This window comes from Uloborus diversus, unplaced genomic scaffold, assembly GCF_026930045.1.
Source record: "Uloborus diversus isolate 005 unplaced genomic scaffold, Udiv.v.3.1 scaffold_14, whole genome shotgun sequence".
NCBI classification, from domain to species: Eukaryota; Metazoa; Arthropoda; class Arachnida; order Araneae; family Uloboridae; genus Uloborus; species Uloborus diversus.
This window is the reverse complement of record NW_026558098.1, coordinates 7,730,794-7,754,466: the sequence shown is the minus strand read 5'-3', so window position 1 is coordinate 7,754,466 and position 23,673 is coordinate 7,730,794.

The window sequence follows — 23,673 nt, the reverse complement described above, 5'->3', positions numbered from 1 at the left end:
GTTTCAAATGAATAGACTTTTCTCACTTGATTTCATAAGAATAGAACTTTGAATTGCACAGGGGAAGGTTATGGTGGTCCTCTGTCCAGATTTTAGATGCCATATTTCATTATTTTAAAAGTCAATTAATCAGCAGTGTTAATTGTCTAATTAAAAAAAAATCAGCTTCAGGCGCCCCCGCCTCCTAACTTCGCACTTCTTTTGACCCCCCGCTTTTCAGGTGCACCAGCCACCTATGTGTCTGCAATTATCTGCAATGTGTGCTATTTGACATTGTTACTTCTTATTTTACTCTTATTTTATATTTTAATGTGTCTCATCGCCAGTCCAAAACTAAATTCAAAATTCAGCATTACACCTTTAGAGAAAAAATAAACAGAGGTTTTTTTCTTTTTTTAATTAAAAAAGTAACGTAATAATAAATTCGAAATGTACTTCAGACAACACAAGTTTGACTTTGGAAACAGAACAGGTGCTCTTTCACAGCAATTGTGCATTTATTGGGGAGACATAAAGCCCATTAATAATAGTTTGAGCATATATTATCTACAAGGTTCATACTCTTCCAGACAAAATGAATTTCAGGAGTTTTCAGGAGTCAAAAGCAAAATTTTCAGGAGTAATAACACGAGCGGTTTTTAAAAGAAAATTAGTTTCAGTATCATTTAATCTACTTTGCTGTCAAATTTTTAATCGATTAGTAATTTTTTTTTCACACTATTCAATAAAAAAAATGGATTCAAAATATTTGAAAATAACAGGAATACACAAAATATTAGATATATTGGCATATTATCAGTGCTAAATAAATACATAATATCAATAGCACTACTAATTAGCAAAATAGAAAATATGCTTAATAGATGTTGCTGTTAACATAAAAACTAGCACATGCTCTTGGTTTGTTCTCTAGTGGCAGTTTCAATCAGTAACTGTAATGGGTATGTTTAAACAGAGTAATAGGTCAGTTGGTTTGAACATGCCCCATGTCTTTGCGAAAAGCACTGGGTAATCCGTATAATACAAGAATTTTGATTGGTTGCCAGTGATCAATATGACTGCCTAAACGGAGATGACATGGAATTAAAATTAGCGATTGTTGTTGAAAATTATTTTCAGGCGGAGAGGAGAAAAATCAGGAGGTTAAAACAAAAATTCAAGAGTTTCAGCAGTTTTTCAGGAGGCGTATGAACCCTGTAACTAAGATCCATAATAAGAGAGAGATCAGGTTAAATATCGCCATGCTTGCTTCCTGACTCAGATCATGCACCGTTTAGTATTATCCCCCCCCCATTTGAGCAAAAATACCTTGCTTCAGTCTTGTAAAGGTATTATTTCTGCACTTTGCAAAAAATTCAACTTTAGCGGAAACTATGGATTGTACTTTTCTTACCTATTCTAACATTTTACATATACTGGAAAAAAGCGAGTTATGTGAGCAGGGCTGGAATTAGGGGAGGGCACGCTGGGCTACTGTCCCGGGGCCTCCACGACAAAGGGGCCCCCACAATAAAATCTTTACAAACTATCCTAACACTCACAGGTCAAAAATATCGGATATATACATATATATCAAAATATTCGGATATATATCAAAGTAGCGGATTTTTTCGAAAATATGATGATTCTTTCGAACCCTGAATAGGGGCCTCCACACTTCCAAATCCGGCCCTGTATGTGAGCAAAATGAATTCTTTCCTCCAACTCCAATATTACTTCTCTGGCATTTAACAGAGTTCTTGTTAGTGTGGTCAACAGCGCACCTCCTAAAAAGGCAAGTAAAAATAATTTCAATTGTAGGACGGGTAATCATATTTTAGTTGAAAAATTTATCAATTTTTATATATGTATCTCATAGTCACATGGACGCAAGAAACATAATCATAATTTTCATGAAAGAGAAAAAACTTTTTTTCTGGACTATGCAAACGATAGGTCATGCACTCTTTTAATTCTGGTAAAGAAACTGAGCAGGGCCGTATGCAAGGAGCTGGTTTATAAGGTTCAAACCCCCTCCAAAATTTTTTATCCAAAGAAATGCTTTCCATTATTTATTTATATTTTGGTGACAAAAATAATACTGTTGTTATTATTATTATTTCAATTTTATTTGTGAAATGAAATAAGTGTGACTGAAAAATGGTACAAACTCAATGTGTGTTTATAGTAGTTATTGAGAAATTCATTTATTCTGTAATATTGTGGCGTTTTGTAAGAACATCCCCTCCTTCCATTTAGATAATCAATTGTAACAAAAATCAATAGAATACATATGAAACCAAATTTGGTAGACCATATAAACATTTAAAAAAATGTGTTTGGTAAAACCCCCTTCGAAACAAAAGTCTGGTTACGGTCCTGAAACTGAGCAAGATTTTTTAAAAAGAACAGCATTCACATGGCTTGAAGCGGAATAGGCTTCAACATACACTGCACTAATAAACCGAAAAATTGGAAACTAAGGGTCTGGCTCAGAAATGGGGTATAGCGTAAGTTTTAATTGGGAGGGGGGGGGGGCTGACAATGGGTCCATCTTAACTCTCAGTGGCCCTGCTCTCATAAAAGGACTGACATGTTTTAAACACACAATTGAACTTGTTTGTTCATTTCTGTATTATTATTCAAAACTCTCATTTGTAATGGTTATAGACCTCATACGAAGAATACTATAGCACAAAGCGACCATTGCCTTGCTCACAAACTCCGATAAGCTTGTTATTAGAAGCTAGTAAACTTGAACAGGAAATATAGTTTGCTAACATTTTCTTGCATGCATAATTTTTGAATCATATTTTACTGCTGCAGACCAAAATAATAATGTTCTAAGAAATATACAGAGAAATGAAGACAGGATAGAACAATACATAAATACATATAGTTTTTGAGGTGGAGTCTGTAAAGTCAAAACGTTTTTTTGGTGAGGGTCCGTGGTGGCCTGGACTTTCAAACCCTCTAGCATTGACAATTTACTTTTCCCTTAAAAACGGGTGACTTAACTATTTGCAGCTATATATTTTATAGAATATTTAACAAAAACAGAGTTTTATAGCATTTCTTGCGTATTAATATAGTAAAGAACAGAAAACACATTTAAAAAGAATCTGTGTAATTTTATGTTTTTCAGTGAACAAATTGAGGGCATTTAGAGCTGATAATAAATAAGAATGGAATTCTTGGCAGGATTTCATACAATTTCCATACAAAGCCCGCAATGAGCAACTGCTTTTTCTTTAGTACACAATTCATTCCTAAGCAAAAACATACTTTTTACTGGTGCACAAGGGTTGGGCAAACATAAAATATACTGATAAGTATGAAATGATTTAATTTTACTGTTTCTCCAAACTAAAAAAAATGGGCAGGGCACTTCCAGATAAAAGGGCACTTTTATTCAATTAAAAAGTGCCTATCTGATAGAAATCTTATAATTAATTTTTCTTAACCTTTTTGTATGCTATATGCATGCAAAATACAAGTATTTGTCGATAGAAATTATTTTTTCAAATAATGAACATTTTTTAAATGTTTAGTTAAAAACATTATCCTAAAAGCATTAAACAAAATTCAGACATATTTTCAAATGAAATTCTAGCGGAGATGGGAGACTAAAGAGTTAAGTTCAAGGCCAAGCTTGCACGCTTCGTTACCTTTCAAAAAGAAACAATTTTACTTTTGGGATGAAGTTTTAAAAGAACTTCAAAGGGGCAAGGAGGGTGCACAGGGAGGAGAATTAATATAAAAGAGGCAGTGCATAATCAGCTCCACCCATCTTTTGTTTGAAGTATTTGCAGCGCTCCATTCAGTATTTCAGACAACGGGACAGGCTACCCGAAAACGGGTCACCTTTAGGCATATAAGACTCCACAGTTTGGCTAACAAAAGCGACTCAACTAATTTTCTACCACAGTAACACAACTTTAAATGTGCAACTGGGAAAATAATTTAACAGGATGAAGGCAAATAAATTATATTCCTTTGGAAGGGGAAAAATAAGGCTTCCTTCCTCCTAAAATTCAAATAATTCAAATTTTTTTTATGTGGATCTCAACTACTGATTATGATTATACTACATAGAACAACAGGTTTAATGCGATGACTCACTCAAAAAAAAAAAAAGAAAATCATCATAATTATGCAGCAAGTAAGCAAATTTTCAACCTCCAGGAGAAAAAAATGACTTAATTATTAATTCTTTCCTTCTAATCATATGTAAAATGCTTTTGAAACAAATGTATCCCCTAGAGACGTACCGAGTAGCACTTTGGCCGAGTACCGAGTACCAATTACATTTTAAGAAATATCACTGGCACGCACATGACGAATTATGAACTGATTGGAATAGTAGTATAGACCTCCATGTCCAAATAATAGTTTTTAAAACAAAATTCCAGCTGAAATTTAATTATGCATTTTTTAAAAGATTTTGTTTAAGTCGATAATTTTACAAATAAGTTCTTTTTCAAAGTGAAAATAGACAAATACATAAAAGGTAGGATTAATCAAGTTGGAATTAAAACAAAGCAAACAATCTATACTTCTAGTCCGGCAAACTTAAATAATTTTTAAAAGCAAATGAAATAACGTTAAAAGCACAAAAATGCAAGAGCACTGCAGACACGTGTTTCAGTATTACAAGGAACATCTTTTTCAGTGCATAAAATGTGAGATAATGAATGTTAAAAAAAATCGGATATTTGTCGGATGTCTTTAAATCCGTAAGCTCACATTTTGTGCATTGAAAAAGGCATTCCTTGTAATGCCAAAACACGTGTTTGCAGTGTTCCTGCACATTTGTGCTTTTGACATTGTTTTATTTTTTAAGAAAAGGTATTTTTATACTTCTTATAAATAATTTTGGAAGTGGCAAAAATCCATTTAATAATATAAACATTTCATATTTTCTGTACTTACCTTTTTTGCCCCATTTTTAATAAATAAGTTTTATCAACTTTAGGGCTTTAAAATATAAGATTTACTCCATTGAAGCATAACAAAGTTCATTATTCTCAAAATTTGAATTTTACTTTTAAATTTGAATTGTAAATGATTGCAGTATATTATATGCTTGCACTTTTTTATTAATTGTAAAATCCACTTTGAACAACATTCAATTTTTTACAACTACAAGGTATTGGCCGAGTACCTGATCAAAATTTGGCCGAGTACCGAGTAGTTACCGAGTACTCGGTTTGTCTCTAGTACGCACTTAATTATAGAAATAGAACAATCGCTTTTTTTTCACTGTTTGATAAAATTCAATGCTATTGCGGTAGTTAAAAGTGCATTTTCAGCAATTCGTTTTTATTTTTGGTTGACACCGTATAACTCGCGCTCTCACTTCGGCAAGTGAATCGGGAGTCTGTGTACTATTTAAAACTCATTGCGCAGTGACGTACACAAGGGGAGGGTCTAGGTGGTCCATAAATCTCCCATCGTCTTTGAGTTTTTTGATGGACTATAATGCTATTTATGTGGTACGTAAAATAATTCCGAGCAAAGGTAACAATAATTTCAGATACAATAAACGAAAAAATAAAATTGGTTTTCTCTCCTTCTTCTGCTGCAGGACCGAACGGAAAAAAAAAATATTGTTCCTGACCATTTTATATCACCGTTTTTATTTCTAATGAGAAAAGTAAATACATTCATTCTTGTGCTTTCTGGTATGTGTTACTCATAAATTTATCTTATTAACTTATGCTCAGTAGTTATTCAATATTTTTTGTTCCCAACAATCAATAAAAGCAAAAGAATGTTTGGACGCTTGTTGAAGTATGGTATGAGAATGGTATGCCCCACAGACTGCACATAATATAATGAAAATAATAGATCGAAAGAAAATGTAACGTGACAGTTAAAACTTACTTGCTCAGATCAGTAGGTAAGGTTGAAGAACAAATTTAAAGTTCAATAGACTTTTTAATCTCAGCTGGGTTTTGGACTTTGACTTTTTAGTACTTGGCATGGATGTCGTTTATCAAATATTATTCCTAGGCAGCATTTAAGACAGTTCATTCATTGTTTCCGATAACTCGTACAAAGACACGATTTTTTTCATCCCGATTCCTAAAAGACAACATCTATTTAATATCAAAGATCAAGATCAAATAAATTAATAAGTTTTATGCAACAACCGCGAACTATGAACACCATTTCTAACGGTTGCAGGGAAGTAACAAAGATAATTAAAGCAATTCATGCTCAGTGGTTGCGTTCGACGAATCTCACCGGTCAACCGGTAAGGAACCGGTTACAAACCGCAGCGTTCTATGATCAACCGGTTACCATTCTAAGCAGTTGATTGGTTGATTGGAGCTAGTGATCATTAGTTGTCACGTGATTAACTAACCGGTCGCTCTCGTTCGTGCTCGTCGAACGCAACCAGTTTAAGAAATTAAAACATATATATATATATATATATATATATATATATTCAGCACAAAATTTCACTATTCTGGCTGTTGCAGGTTCAAAAAGTCCGGTGTTTGCTTCCTCCAGATTTCTCTTCTTCCATTTGATGTTTTCTTTTTAACTGTGACCGCGGATTTAAAGACCGTCTACATCCATTCCTGTTGAGAATTCTGACCAAAAAAAGAAGAAATAAAAAATTTGAAGCGTTTAATTAATATTTCTTGTTTAAGACGGATGATTTTCTTCGCTTCAAGTGATAGTGAACTTGCAAGTTGCTCATTTTAATGGCTTTCGTATCTTGAACTTTAGCAGAAGTAAGTTATATTGTTTATTCATTTGCTTATTTTTGTACAACCTCTCTTTTTGAATTCCTGAACGTATAAACCTGTAAGTTTTGAAACATTCCATTACTGTTATCAGACGAATAAATGAGTCTAAAGTTGTACTATGCTTCTTTATTTAATGTATGCTCCAGCTACTGAACACATTATTGGATTGCACTCTAATTGAGTGCATACTGCAATTATGAAGTATGAAGCTTTCACCTCAACCTACTGTATTTCAATATGCCTGTCTACTATTTCAGGGTATTTTTGCATAGTCCCTTTGGTGAAACCTCTTATTAAATTCGATCTGATTTATTTGCAAAAAAAAAAAAAGGAAGGGAGAGTGAGGATTTATTAAATGTGGATCATGCCGAATTTCCGAAAAAGTTTCCCGTTGCTGAATTTTGCTATCGCTGTTTTAGTTCCTCATTCATGCACTTCCAACTAACATAATCGGTCGTTCCAAGACTCCTCGCGTAAGTTGAAATTTTGTGTTGTGGAAAAATATGTGCATACAAATTTTTTAAAGCATACCAAATACTTTTACGCACTTATAAATACCCCTCAAACTGCTTTAAAGCATTCCTGAACCATTACAGTTTCTTCCATAGAGAACTGAACTTTTACTGTATTTAAAAAATAAAAAACTGTTATTCAACACGAAATACTTAAGATGCACAAAATGAATAACCAATGGGAATAGAAGATATAAAATAAAACAACACGGTATGCACTGCATGCAGTAAAATTAAAATGGTGCACAAAATAGTACTGTACAATAGATACAGTAGCAATACTTATGAGTTAAAAAATGAAAATGTTAGTGATGATTTATGCTCCAAGATCAGATGGTTATTCTTTTTTTTTTTTTTAAATTTCCAATGGCACATTTAAAGACAGTTGAATATCAAAAGGATAACAACAAAACTATAAATGAAAACGAGCAATCCAATAGCGTTCCCAGATGGATGTCCGAGGGAGAGCAGGACATCTGGACAAATGAGGCATGTCCATTACTTCGTGGAGATCACACAAAGTGCAGAAAGGGTCAGGAACCACGTTGATACGACAGAGATGTTTTCGTAGGCAATCATGGCCAGATAATAAACGAAACATGGCGACAGATTTCATCCTAGGCCAATTAGGGACATTCAGAATCAGCTCAAACCATGGTTTATTGCTGTTGCGATTTTTGAGTTGTTCGTGAAAATTGTCTTTAAAGATTTTCTTTATTAAGCTTTTGGTGTTACTAAATGGAAGCTTAGGATTGGTTCTCTGAAGAACCGATGCTCCCTTTTTGGCCAAAAAATCGGCCATCTCATTACGTTGGATTCCACAGTGGGCCGGAATCCACTGAAGAACAACTGTCTTATTATTTCTGGCAAGCCGGTTAAGGAGCTTCAAACAATTATCGGTGTTTAAAGTTCGGGAGTGGCTAGGTGTATCGATAGTCCGTTAATACAACTGCTTTTGAAAAAGAGTCTAAATGTGGCTGGAGCTGTGACAAGGCCTGGCAAATGGCAGCCATCAAAAGCTGATATATGGTTGCCAATGGGGGTGTAAAAGGAAAAAAGTTCACAGTAAACACCAGCACCAATATTAACACATCCATTCACTTTAGAGCCAGCCGTCAGTATATATTCTCAACCCCCATTCTTATCAGTGTAACGATTGATAAGAATTCAATCGTTATTCTTATCTAATACATTTTTAAATATGCTTCATCTTTTATTTAAAACGTTTCAATTTGTGGCTACATCTCCTCTATCTGATCTTTTTATTAATCCACAATGCAAGAGCATGCGTAGCTTCCATTTTCATAATTTTTACTTTGCTAGACTGCTCTGCAAGCTTCAATATTGAAACTAAGTTCTAAACTTTTACGGATATCTTTTTGTTTTGACTTTTAACTATACATGTGGAAGATTCACTCATACTTATTGTTGCGTTACCTTCGACGTTTTGTAATTGTTGAAGCATATCGAGAATCTTAGCCTTTTTAAATTTTTTACCAGAAACTTTCTTTTTCTTCACATTTTCAAACTTTAGATGAAGGTGACACTAAGGTGCCATTATGGTTATTTGATGCAGTAGACTAGTTTGGCGTGGGAACTTTGACTGTCAGTGATGCTCAAAGTGACGTAATAACATTCACGAAATCAATATTTGGTAGCCAATAACGAAGCTGATATTTCCTGCTAAAAAAATTCATGTTGTGGGAAAAAAATTCACTTTAGCTCTAAAATTCGTTACTCTTGAAAAAATTCACATTATAGCCATTTCGCGTATGTTGGATCGCGTTGTAGCGGGAGTCGACTGTACATTTGGTGAGTTTTTAATTTTCACATGGCATTAGGAAAAATGTGGTATCAAATGTTTAGCACCAGTATGTAATTCATTTCCTGTATTTTATCAGAAGACACGAACTGGTAAGGGGGGGGGGAATTGAACCTGTTGGTTTGGGCCCAAGTCTGAAGGGGGCCCAAGATTTTTGAATAATAGGGGTGAAATACATGTAGGGACATTATGGAAGGGGCCCCATACAAGTTATTTGTGATAGGACCCAAAATTTATGTGCATGTCGCTGTCTAAAGGACATACTTTACCCAATTAATGTTTAATTTTGATTGAATTTTACCGGTATCGTAGTGAGAAATTTACTTCTATTGTAAAGGACATTTCAGGCTGCACTATTGGTAATGATACATATTTGGTCGTATTTAATTCAATCCAACTTTGTTAGAGTTGAATTTGCCCCTTAATCTTATATTTAAAAAAAAAGTTGTATTTTTTTGTGCTTTGTGGCATAAAAAGTTGAAGGGATAATGAGACTTCGCAAAAAAAAAGTTCAATCAGGGAAAAGACGAAAAAGAAGAGTCGAAAAGGAATGTGCAGTATCACTTTTATCTCAACATAAAATACGAATGAGCTTTTCCTACTTGTCCAATAAATGGAGCAACAAGAGTCTAAAGCTGCTACATCTACTGGAATAGCTGGAAATAAGGGAACTGATGTGATATACCCCACCCTTGGCGACTTTTTCCTGTTGGCGCCAAGAAAGCGATGTATGACGACATATGTCATACATCGTTCTTAGCGATGCTTTTTTAGCGCCAACAGGAAAAAATCAGATAAGAAAACATGATCAAAGCACTTCAGAATACAATATATATAAAAACAACATAAAAGCACAACAAAAAGCATCATGAATATATGTTTCAAAAATGTACAGGGCCAGGGTTTTTTGTAAACATATTAAAATACAATGAAATAAATTATTGTATTAATTACAAGTCGAAATTAATGCATTAATTTTTTTTTCATCATTTCTCCGGGATACGAGCCCTCGGTCTCATAGTACTTTCGTAATGAGACCTCTGCCTCGGTCTCATTACAAAAGTACTATGAGACCTCTGGCTCGCCGTTATCCCTCCGACTGTTAATATACATTACAGTCGGAGTATGATCACAGTTATGTATACTACAAGAACCCCTCAAGGATTTGTAAAAACAAAGAATTTTGGAAGTGAGAGGTTTTTTTTGAATTCTAAAATAAAGAACTTACCTTTTTATATGGTATAAATATTCACACTCAGTCTAAAACAATACATCATATGACAATGGCACGTTACAGATACACACCACGTTGGAGTTAACTTTTAATTAACCTTCAAGTTTGAAGAAACTGGCATTTTCTAATGTTTTTACTTCAAAACACAACTACTGAATTTAAACTAACACAAAATAAGCATTCCTGTAAGGTATATTGCAAGAAACAACACCACGTCGTAAAATCCCCCTAAGAGCGGAACATATGTGCACCTACCTCCACGGACACACGTGCGAAAAGAATTAGTTCACATCTGTACTTTCCAGGTATATTCTGCAGGGTTACTAGGGCTACCGGAAAAAGTTTTATCGCCAACGTTGGCGATTTTCGAAATGAGCTAAAAATTCTATCCTCGCCAAGGGGGGGGGGGGGTATATCACATCTGTACCGAAATAAGTTTTCACGTTTTATTTCAGCATGAATACAGCGTTGTCCCATTTCTTCCGATTCTCTCCTACAAGAAAAAGATGTTAGAGAATATTCGTAAGTCAATAACGGATTAATGAGGCTATATAAAATGTTTCTAACAGGTAGTGAATGATATTTTTTTCATGAATAATAACTGATGATAGTTAATTAAACCTTTAGTGTCACGGATTTGGTAGTTACTGTTGGTTTTTTAACGTTTCAACCCAGTGACGAATGAACGTTATTTCTGATGCTAGTAGAGAAAATGGTTTTACTTCCTGTGTTTATTTTTCTGACATCTGTTGGATGAGAACAAAAGATTTTAAATAAAATTCTAGACTTATTTTTAAGAATACCATAATAACACTTATTTAAAAATGTACTTTTTTCAATTCTAATATGAAAAAATTCCTGCCATCAAATTACAACTAGCTATCTTTATTTGGGGGAGGGGGGATTTTCACTTGAGTCTCAAGAAATTTTCAAGTATTGAACTTTAACCAGCAAATTTGGGACCCCTGACCTAAATTTATCCCCATTAAAATAAAAATAAAAAATAAGATAAACAGCATCAAAACAAATTGATATTGTAAATGACTAAATTGTGTTATTTTTATCTGGAATTCTGCGCAAGTTGATAATTAATTCTCTCCTGATCAGGGTTGCTAGACGTCCCGGATTTTAAGGGACAGTCCCGTATTTTGAAAAATTGTCCCACATCCCGGGGAACTTTTATACGGGACGGCTAAAGTCCCATATTCTAGCTTTATAATGTTTTACAAAACGAGGCATTATTTTGAGGAAAAAAATTTAGTAAAGCAAAAAATGTAGAAAAAAAAGAGCAAAAAAAAAAAAAATCATATGGCAGCAAACGCAAAAATTATTTTCGTTTCAATTTGGTTTTGGCATGGGCGGCAGACCAATGATTACTTCCTCTTTGCTCATTGACTAATGTTGGAAATATACCCCTGCGCATGCGTCGGCAATCGCAATGAAAACGATTTTTATACTCTGATCGGCGACATTTTGTAAAGTTTAATGCTTTGATTCGATTGAATTTCTCAAATTTTTTCTTAAGAAACATTCTACGTCGGAAAGCACCCCTTAAAAATACACCATATCCAGTAATTGCCCTCAACCTTAAAAAATATCCCCCCCTCCCCGCTTTCACTCTTAGAAGCCTGTCCCGTATTTACTGTTCTGAAATCTGACAACCCTGCTCCTGATACATGATTTGACAACAAGGGTTCGATCCAAGTTTTTATTTTTTTTGTTATGCAATTCGTGGGGGAAAAAAAGAGATTTTTGTGAACTTTTTACTTTGTCAGGAATGACTTGGAAGCTGGTAGTTTTTCACTGATGTTATGCTTTCAGACAAATTGATTCAGCTTAAAAGTGATGAAAGAATTGATTTTAAAAAAGTAACTTCGTGAAGGTGGCTGCTTTTACGTTATGGGATTTAGTGAAGGAGCCGCAAAGCAACAACTGTACGTCTGATAATCATAGGGATATGTTATGTTATACATAAATAAGAATCTTAATGCCTTATGTTCTTGCGTTATAAATTACCGTTATTACACTATGGTTAGAATAATTATTTTGATTAGGTTGTATTTAAACAGTATTAAAAATTGCATAATTGGGAAAATTTTAACAATTAAAATCCTGCAAAATTTGATATCCTATTGTTTCCTTCATAAAAGGTGTGTCATGGTTCTCTCTTGGGTTTAGAAGGCTCATTAAAAGGAACATATTACCAATACAGCCACAATGTTGACTTTACTTGAGTACGAAACTGCAAATTTTGTTTCACAAATGCTCCATATGTGAAACTTTTGTGATACAGCAGATTCTAATTCCTGCTTCACTCTCTGTAACAAATCACAACCAATGGATCAATGATAGGAATTGCAGTTTTGTTCCGTTGGCATATATCTTGTAAACCACACGGCCTAAAACACATTCTTTGATGTACCCCCATAAAAAAGTCACATGGAGATGGGTCAGATACCCTGACTTATTGCAAAATGAATAACTGTTGAAAGTTAAATATTGCAACGAATGAAACAAGGCAGACTATAGACTTGATGTATGCTGCGTTTACGAAAGGGTCACTTATCGAAAGAACATTTGAGAAACTCTTTTTCTCGAGAAAAGTTAACATTGTTGCTGTACTGTTCATCTGTTTGTTGTAAAAAAGCCTTCTGTACCCCGAATGGAATTGTTACACAGCTCATATAACAATATTTCGTTTTAAAAGTATGCATGAACAATTTTTTCACAGTATTTGGCCTAGGCAGAAAAAGTAAACTTGATTTTTGGCAGCAGCTGAATATTTGATAGATATGGGAAAATAGGACAAATGAGGCAGTGAAAAGCAAAGGGATGCAAGTGGACTTTTTCAAGTTTTGAGTAAAAGGCAGCAAATGATAACTTCCAAGGTAGGCTTTCATTGATTTTTTTTTGAGCAATCACGATTGCTTATTGCTTTCATTTGACTGTTTTGATGTCCTATGATTTTATTTTCCTGCCAGCACCCTCTGCAGCATCAGCGTCGACCGGCTCCTCACGATGCTGCTGCTATAGCAAAAGCCGTCTCCAGGTTGCATCCATAACCCACACTTACACACATACATACTGCCGTGTGCAGGTAAAGGACAGTAACTGCAAATTTTTCACATTTTTGCATTTTTGTCATCTATTGTACGTTATCTTTACTGTACAAGCTCGCTCATTTGGTTTCTGCTGAAAAAAAGGCGCGAAAAAGACGCCTAATTCCAACATTTCCCTATTGTTAGTATTGAATCCAAAACAAGTTTCTTCAAATATCTCGAAACCTCATTTCTGCAGATACTGCCGTTTACCTGCACACAGCAGCATACACGCACGTACAAACAAATACATACACCTACACAAATACACAAACACATACACACACGGATACGTATAGACACCTACACATACATACACACAACTACCTACACACTCATGCCTGCACACCGACACATATGCCTACACACACTTACACATTCCCCTCCCCCCCCCAACTACCACAAATACTTATACACACAACTACCCACACACTCATACCTGCACATAGACACAAAGACACGTGCCTACATACACACACACACACTCGTGATTACGAAAAACATAATTTGAATTCCAGATGTCAAAATTCAAATTATTATTTTTTTTTTAATCAAGCTGTACAGCAGCGCCTACTAGGATTACTGATTATATCTTGCCCCCAGGACAGAGGAGAGGTTCACCTACTATTTGCACTATTTGTTTCCAAATTTTTAATTTTTTCACTTACATCCCTTTGCTTCTCACTGCCTCAAAGGTTCATTGCATTACAGCTTAGTAGCAGACTGAATCACGATTGTTTACATCCTTCCCTATCACATGGTTTTGCCTAAAAGTTTTTTTCTTTTTTACCCCCCCCCCCCCGCCCCCCGCTCCATTTAAACAATCACTCTTTTTTTTTAAAGCCTTTTTGAATGCTACCTTGAATATGTGCACAGATGTTATGTTACATGTTTATGTGCAAAATGAGGTGGAATAGGATCATAACAGGAACATTAGGGTGGTTCAAAAAACCTTTTTTTGAGTCAGAGTCCAGGACACCCCTTTTTTTTGAGCAATCACGATTGCTTATTGTTCTCACTTGACATTTTTTGGCCTGCTATCATTTTATTTTCCCACCGCCACCCTCCGCACCATCACCGTCGACCGGCTCCTCACGATGCTGCACCTATAGCGAAAACAGTCTCCAGGTTTCATCCATGTCCTACACACACGTGCATATATACACGCACCTACACACACACACACAAAAACATACACATGCACACACACAAACACATACACACACAAACACATACACACACATACACCTACACACACATACACACAACTACCCACACATTCATGCCTGCACACAGACACATATGCCTACACACACATACCCCCCCCCACGCACAAGCACTCATACACCCAACTACCGACACACTTATACCTGCACACAAACAGACATGCCTACACACACATACACCTCAAACACAAACACCTACATACACACACTCCTAATTGCAAAAAACATAATTTGAATTCAAGATGTCAAAATTCAAATTAATTTTAATTTTTTTTTTATTTTTTAGACTTACTAATAGTATTATGCTGTAAAAGTTTTAGCCTCTTACTCAAATTTTGAGAGGGTGCTCAATGACCCCTTAATTTAAGGGTGCTCTTCACTGAGAGTCTGAAAGCTTCGGATCCAATGCTAACCTACGGGGAAAGTTGAATGTTATTTTACAAAATTCCTTTGAAGTTTTCGGGTCAATTTTTTTTCTGAGTATTTTTCAAGCCTATGTCTGTGTATTTTAGTTTTTACTTTTTTGATACGTCCATTCTTCGATTTTTTAAAATTCGAGAAAAAATGAATTTCTTCGAAAACGAGGTACTGTTGGACCTTTCGCTCTGTAAAAAAACTGCAAATCGTGCTATCGAAATTTTAAGAACGCCCCAGCACGCAAAATATTTCCAGCTCTCTTTTGAGACTAAGTTTGAAATGATGGAAATTCTCCCATTTCTAAAAAAATATCGGAGTTCCAACCATCTGAAATATTTTCGAAAAAACTCAATTTCTCTACTAAGCCACGCCTACCACCGATCCCTCCTTTCTTGAGGGGAAAAACCGGATGAGGTGTATAAGATTTACAATCATTAGCGCAAACGACCGTTTCCATTTACTACTCCCCTCTTTTCCGGAGGCATTTTTCAATGAAGGAATGAATGAGTGCTTTTGAAAGTGAATCCACATGCTTGGAAACATCTTCACGATTTCATTTGTGTTTAGAAAGGATATAGTTTTTAAAGAGTGCTTCTGAGATAATTCTTGTGAATTCTTGTGCTAAATGACCTCCTGAATCCAAATATGACCACCTTTTTCCATTCACACGTCCCGCTTTTTTGGAAATGTCGCCCGCAATTTTTTTTCAGTTTTTGACAGTTTCATAGCCTTTATTTTTATTTGGAGGGGAAGGGATCGTTATATTATACATTAATACTTTTCTGAAGGGCTAGAGAGGTGCTAAGTTTGTACGCAAGAACATATGGAGAAAATTGGTTAACTCATGGGGGGTATTACCACTTATTATATTTTTAAAATCATCAAAACCCATCCTTTTTTCTAGGGGTTTGTTTTACAATTTTCCCTTATTTTTTGGCATGAAACCAGAGTATAGGACTCACACCTATAAACCCTATATCCGAACAAAAAAAAAAAAAAAAATTCACGTTGTAAATTTAAAAAAAAAAGGAAGTATCGCATTTTGCGTAAAGTTGCATCGCAGACCTTCAGTGAAGAACCTTTCCGAGTTATTCAAATTAATTCACGGATATAATTAAGATTAAAATGATCTTAAGTATGCTTATAACATAGCATTAATGAATATTTCTATTTCTGGGGATGCACTACCCCCATTACTTTTCACTACATCAAGAAGGCATAAACAATGGAGCTGGTGCATCCAAAGAAAGATAAATATGTATATTAATGCTACTTTATAAGCAAATTTAAGGATGCTTTTCACTGAGAGTCTGAAAGCCGACGGATCCAATGTTAACCTGCGGGGAAAGTTGGATGAAGGTTTTACAAATTCCTTTGAAGTTTTCATGTAAATTTTTTTCCGAGTATTTTTCAAGCCTCTATCTGTGTCGTGTACTTTTTGCTTTTTTGAAATATCCATTCTTTGATTGTTTAAAATTTGAGAAAAAATGAATTTCGTTGAAAAAGGTGGTAGATACTGTTTGACATTTTGCTCCATAAAAAATCTGGCAAAATATTTCCAGCACTCTTTTGAGACTTTGTTCGAAATAATGCGACCATTTCTAAAAAAAAAAAAAAAAACCCGGGGTCTAAAACCGTATTCCTCTATTTTTGTCTATATTATACTATGTTATTACAAATGTAAACGCATAAAATGCTTTTCACAGCTCAACAAACATTTTTGAAAATAATTTCTCGAGCCAAACTCGTAAAAAATTCTTTACAAGGTATGTACACATTGATCATGTAATTCATAATACAGTGAAATTCAGTAACAATGAACTTCAAAATCGGGACTGAAAACTTATTTGGTTGAAACGGGTATTTGGTTATACTGATATACGTTGTAACAGGATTTCACTGAATTTTTCTTTTGAAAACTTTCTAAGGAGAAAAATGATACATACCTGCATTTCTTTAAAGCATGAATGAGTATAAAAAAATTGTTTTAAAGCAGGGGTAGGTTCCCAGGGTCGTGACCCCAAATGGGGTCGTGTAGCGTTTCTTATTCGGTCGAAACATTATTCCTACCACAGCATAAGTTGGGAGTGGATCGAATCTAACATAGCAGTTTTGTAATGTAGGACCTAACGTAGCTTTCACAATGTTGCCAGGTTAGGTCCACACCTAGCGATACTTTACTGACATGTAGGCTACGGGATCACAGGTCCTTTACTTGGTCAAAAAAGGGTCGCAACGTGCAAAAGATTGGGAACCACTGGTTTAAATTTACAGATAATTAGAGAACTGATGGGGGAAGGGGGAGAACACTGACCATTTTGTTTTTAACTGGATGAATACACAATGTTCGAAGAATCTTTCGGTAGTCGTGTTACACTGAAATTTTCATAAGCTCAGACAAATAATTTGTCTGACGTCTAAAACATTTCCCTGAAACCTAAGGTTTTTCAATTTTAGCCGGTCTTTATCAATATATATTTGTGTGTATGCACTGTGCAGTCACGCCTGTTCATAGTGAAGTCTAAGGAACCGAATAACAATTTCGTTTACAGCTTCAATTTCGCTATAAAAAGGTAAACAACAAGAAGGGAACTGAACCATAAAAACAATATATTGGGCTTGAATATTAGTACGAAAAACCAGAATTTCTAGTTGAATTTTAATTCAAAGTGTCAAATGTCAAAGTTTTTTAATATCCTGGATTCAAAAACAAATACATAGCCACAAGTTTTCAATCAAGCAATGCATTTTCTACACTTATAATTTACATCTTTTACTTGTGCTTTTAAGACGTTGTTTTTGACTTTTATCTATTCCTTGCACAAAGCTCATGCTTTTTAAAGTGCATATTTTATTTACAATTTACACATTTAAAAATTGAAGATATTTTGGAACACCCGATTTAAAATGGTGTTAAAGCTTCATTGAAACATTATCATTACTTAATATTATTCATAAATTGGGGGAAAAAATTCAAAAAAAAAAAAAAAATTAATACCAAACAGAAAAGAAAGAAACATTTAGCATCTAGCCCATAAGCTTTCATTTGAATTTTGACGTCTTGAATTTACATTATGTTTTCCACAATCACGAATTGTGGTAGAACCCTACTCGTTGGATTTCTTATTTCTACAAATGGTTCCTATCCGAATTATATTTGTAAAAGTCGTGATTTGAATACAAGACGTCTACATTCAAATGAATTCCAGGGGCTGGATGCTGGACGTTGTTGACTGAATGCTGTTTTTGTCTGAAAAGTATTGTGTAAAATCGAGAGGGTCGGGAATAAGTAAAGTCGATAGCGGGGGAAATGAACTTCACCACCCAGGAGGAGGGACATGCTCGCGAAGACACGTGGAACAGACGAGTTTGCATTAAAAGCATAGAAAAATAAAGTCGAAAGAACATCAAGAACATCTTTATCAATAGAGATAGATACATGTGTTTCTGTCTTTTACATCATTCAAAAAGTTTTTATTGGGCCTGACAGATTTCTCTTCCACATTCTAGAGTTATTTGAGTTACCCTAATTTTGCTAACAGTTTAAAATTTCCCCGGGAAGTCGAGAAGATATCAAAAAAAGAAAAATTAGAAAAATTAAAGCAATAAATGTTAGTACACTCAACAATTTATAAATTCTGCTTCATGAATACTTTTATACAAAAAAAGAAAAATTGAAATATTTTTTTAAATTTAAAGGATAGTATACTAATGTGTGTGATTTGCAAATGTCGGATTATATTTTCAATTCTGTTATTTTTTTCTGAATATAAATTACGTATGTAAGACATTGTTCACGTTCTTACGAGCAAACAATTGACGTAAGTAGGGAATATTCTACGTAATTGTTACGATTGTTTGATTGATTGCAATAATTTGCATCAATGAAAGCTTGATTGAGTGCAGCTATCAAGTTTAGGACTTCGTTTGCACGAAGCTGTCAACATTGTGTGGTAATAAAGAGGTTTCATTTAATTTCGAAATGCGAGCATGAATGAATTTTCTGAAAATTGTGCTTTTAGCCGTTGCTTTTCTCACCATAGTATCCGCAGAAAGAAAAGCATTTCTGATTATAGTTATTGTTATTATCACTATTTTGAATCGCAGAAAGCAATGCATAACTAATGTAACCAAAAATTGAAAACCATTAGAAAAAAAAAGACCTGAGAAGAGAAAAAAAAAAAAAGTTTTAAAAAGTTATTCTATTCCTCCTAACATTTTGCATTTGAATAAGTCGAAGTACATTGTTCCAAGTGTACTGCAAGTAAACTGCAGCTTGTATTTTTAATTTAAGTACATTATTGCAAGTAATTCCCTGTTGCTCGTGTAATTCCACCCACGAAATGTATTTTCAAATGTTCTCACACAGGGGCGGCATTTCAGCATTTCATTTGGGGGGTCGAGTTTCTTAAATATGTATTATCACAGTGCGGTAACAAACACACATTAGCTAACAAGAAGTGGTCATAAAATCGGTTTAATATGAATAAAAATTAGTGCTTAGACGCAATTAAAATTCTGATTCATTTTCTAATAAGTTATCATACAAAACATCTCGATACTGAAGTTTTTATACCTTTTGGAAAAGTTTTAATGCATGTTTTTTGGAATTCGGAAGAGCAGGGAATCGTCTTACTATCAGTACCCAGTGTCGTGCTGTTTTGCCAGTACAGCTAAATAGAAAAGGTTTTTTCTTTCTTTTTTTTTCTTTTGCTCATTGTGCTTCGAAAATATTTCTCTAACCTAACAAAAAATTTTCTCTACCAGCTGAGCTGATTGGAATAGTTAAAAAATAATTGAAGTAACAAAGTTATGTATGAAAACACTTTTTATGTCTTGCTCTTCAAAATCACACAGGCAACTTAAAAAATTGCAAGGAGCTTAATTTTCATCATTGAATAATCTAGTCTCGTGGGCACTCTCAGCTTCAATGAGATGTCATCTACCACCAGCTCTGTTATTCACTATTCCAGGCTGAAGAGTCCACAACAAGGACGGAACTGCAGTCTCTGGATGTGATAACTGGTCTGTCGGTATATTGCCTGTAATTTTTCTTGCCTAGTGCTAAAAATTTTACTCATAATTGAAACATTTTATTTTTCGTTTTCAAAAAATCCAATCCAGATAATATAGATCCAACCATGCAGAAAAATAATTATCATCAAATCTTGTGTTAATTTTATTCGAAAAACAATCTATTACTTCATACAAAATATTAAAAAATCAGTGTTTGACTTCACATCATCATGTGGATTTTTCTTTTTTTAGCGCCTTTTTCAAATTGGCTCGGAGGAAGAATTTTTTGAAAACGTTTCACCATTGATTGAAATATGCATCTATGTAAAATCTATTTTCAATTTCAATTGCAGATTGAACTATGGTAGTATGAACGCACAGATCAATTGTAGATTGAACTGTGGCTTGAATAGTCCGAAAATTAAGTGTGGCGGATTGAAGATGTTTTGATAGAGTAAAGCATTTTTAAAACACTTTCCGCAATAGAAACAAATTGAATAAAAATTCAAACGAAGTCATACATGCTTTGAAGGGCATGAGCTTTTGAAAGAATCGTTTTTCAATAATTCTCACAGTCGTCAAATCACTGCTTTGAAGTTATAGAGAAAGGTTTTTATGGTTTTAACTCTTGAAGACCATCTTGTGTCACTTCAAGATTGCATAACTATAGAGTCCCATAAAAGGTATTTGTTGATGTTTTTTTTTTAAATTCAATAAGCACATGCATTTTTAAGAAGTTTCTATGAAAGCAGATAATGCATTGAGCAGCTAAAACGTGTTTCTAGCAAAAGAAAGCGATGAACACTCATTAAATAAATATACACTTAAAAAATGAGCGTAAAAGTGAATGTAAAATATCAAGGAATTTTCTTGAGAAAACCATGCAGCCACACCACTTTGCACGAGCCTCTCAAATTGGACATACCATCGTTACACTGGGCACACAATTATGAAATATTTAGCCGAGAAAAGGCCGAAAAATACTTCTTGAATTTCTAAGTTATCATCCAAATAACGAAAAACACTTTTTCTAGTCTGGGAATGTGTCGAGCTTCATCAAATAGTTACTGAGAACCAGCGAGATTTTTTTTAATGAACATTGATTTCCGACTTAAATAAATTGAATTCACCCATTTTCTATCATTCTGCTTAAAAAATTTGGGGGTGCGACCGCCCCCTCTTGACCCCCCTATTTGCCGCCCCTGTTCTCAAACATCATGTAACTGCGTGCTTCGAAAATACACTTCAATAAAAGACTTACCAACTACTTATTATTATAGCCTGTTGCACTTTTCGTCTGATGCGTAAAATATTAATATTATTATTATTTTTTTTTTTGAAAAAGAGTTTCAATTTTAAGAAGTATTAATCATTTAGTCTTGTGTATGCTGCTCTAGTCACCATGCTGATTATCTATGTTTTTGCGGGATGATTTGTTTACTGATAGTAAACAAATGCAGCCCTGCGCATGATGAATCACCGGAAAAATATAAATAAATATCTAAAATATTAATTGATTAATTAACAAAAATGTCAGTTCAGCGTTGCATATCCTCCATCGAATTGCAGAAGTATTCCTTTTTCGACCATATATATATATATATATATATACTAAAAATAGCGGGATCCCCCCCCCCCCTCTTTGAAATGTAACCATATCCTGATCAGAAATTGTTTTCTGATTACGCCATTTCTGCCGTCCTCCCAATAATTAAAAATAAAATCAGCATCGTTCCACCTCTTGACTGTAAATATCCGATAACCGATATGTAATCATCCCTCCTCACCCCTCACCCTTTTTTTCCGGGACTACACCACAGTTTTACACTAAGCTTATACCTCTTATGTTTTCCCTTTTATATATATATATATATATATATATATATATATATATATATATATATATATATATATATATAATCCTATCCTAACGCAAAAAATTGCATTCTTTAATTAAACTTCAGACAAGAAACGAATTAGCTTTATGAACGAAATAAGATTCGGACGTGGTAATTGAGAACATCGTTTTAAAAAAAAATAAGACAATCGTTTTTCCTGTTCAATTTATGATAAATTTTCATTTCATTCATCAATTTTTCATGAATATAAAATCTGGGAACGCATATCCAAAAAAAAAAAGAAACTTTGTTTCAAAAATTACCGCAGACCTTTTGGTACTGACTTTATTTTCTGTTCTGTTCAACCTTCGCGTCGGTACTGTTCAAGTGAGGTTTTGGCCGCCAGCTAATTTCCCTGATTGCTCTTCACGACGGGGGTCATTTAGGGGTTCCTTTCCCTCCAGAACAATGACAGCTGTGACAGGTCACGTGTTCCTGCCTTACATCGGTTACCGTCCACTCCATTGGCTGTTGAAGTGTCAATCACTTGATTCAGGTTCACTCCCGTCGTTCAAGGAAGAAAGTCATTTACACCCTAACTTCAATGTTTTCCCTCACTGAAGAGCAGCCTTAACATTAGCCGAAGCGTAGAAAATCAAAAATTGAGAAACATTTAATTTCCCCAGCTGTTTTTTTTTTTTTTTGTAAACAATTATTATTTTGCAATGTATACACATATTACTCGTGTATATTATAATATGTAGCATTGTTTTATTATCAGTTCAATGTATTTTTTTAACCCCCCTCCCCATACTTATAATGTTTGGAGGTAGGGGTTGAGCACCCTCTTTCATTTGAAATAGGAAGCTAAAATTATTCCAGAATTATTACTGTCTTCAAGTCTAAAAATATTGAGGGGTGTCCTGTTATCTAGGAGAAACTTTTTCTTAAAATGTATTTTTGAACCACCCTAAGGAACATGGTTTGAAGTGCCCACCCATATTTTCAACGTCACCACGAATATTTTTCTAGCTCACCGGACACTAGCTACTATCAAGTTTCGTTTAGTCTCAAGCATTAGCTATCAAGGACATACATGACCAAATAATTGGCCATTCTCATTTTGCAACTGTGAGTAGATGAATTTGGGGCTGTTAATACTCTTAACATTGTGGATATAAGAGCTTGTACGATAGGTCGCTTACTTTGGTCAAAATGTTGTTCATTTTTCTAGCTTTCAAAACGATTATTTGCAAAGCACTAGAAAATCTCCCGTCAAGGTATGACGGGTAAAAATTGCTTCTACATTTGAATGAAGCCATTGTCTGTTTGGTGGTATTTTGATAGTTGAAATTGTAACCCTGACTCCAGTGGATTAACCCAAAACTGCAGTAGGTAGTGTTCATTATTGACCACATTTTTGTTTCTTCATTCTCCTAAAATGACAAGTCTTACCAGTAAAATAGTTAAGTTACCGGATCCAGTTCAGCCTTGTCAAAATAATTATTTCCCTGCATATCAAGCATTACCAAAAAATACTATTGGCTCTCTGTTTAACGACTTTCAAGGGACCACAAAAAATCATCGTTAAGTAGAAAGCGTCCTTAAATAGAATGCTTTAAACACTACAGTGGACCATCTGGGACCGTGAAAAGCCGTCGTTAAATAGAGAAAGTCATTAAATAGAGCGTCGTTAAATAGAGAGCCAACTGTATTATCAAATAAATCATCATACCGTGGCTCGAATTTCATTGTTGGTGACGTCAGAGC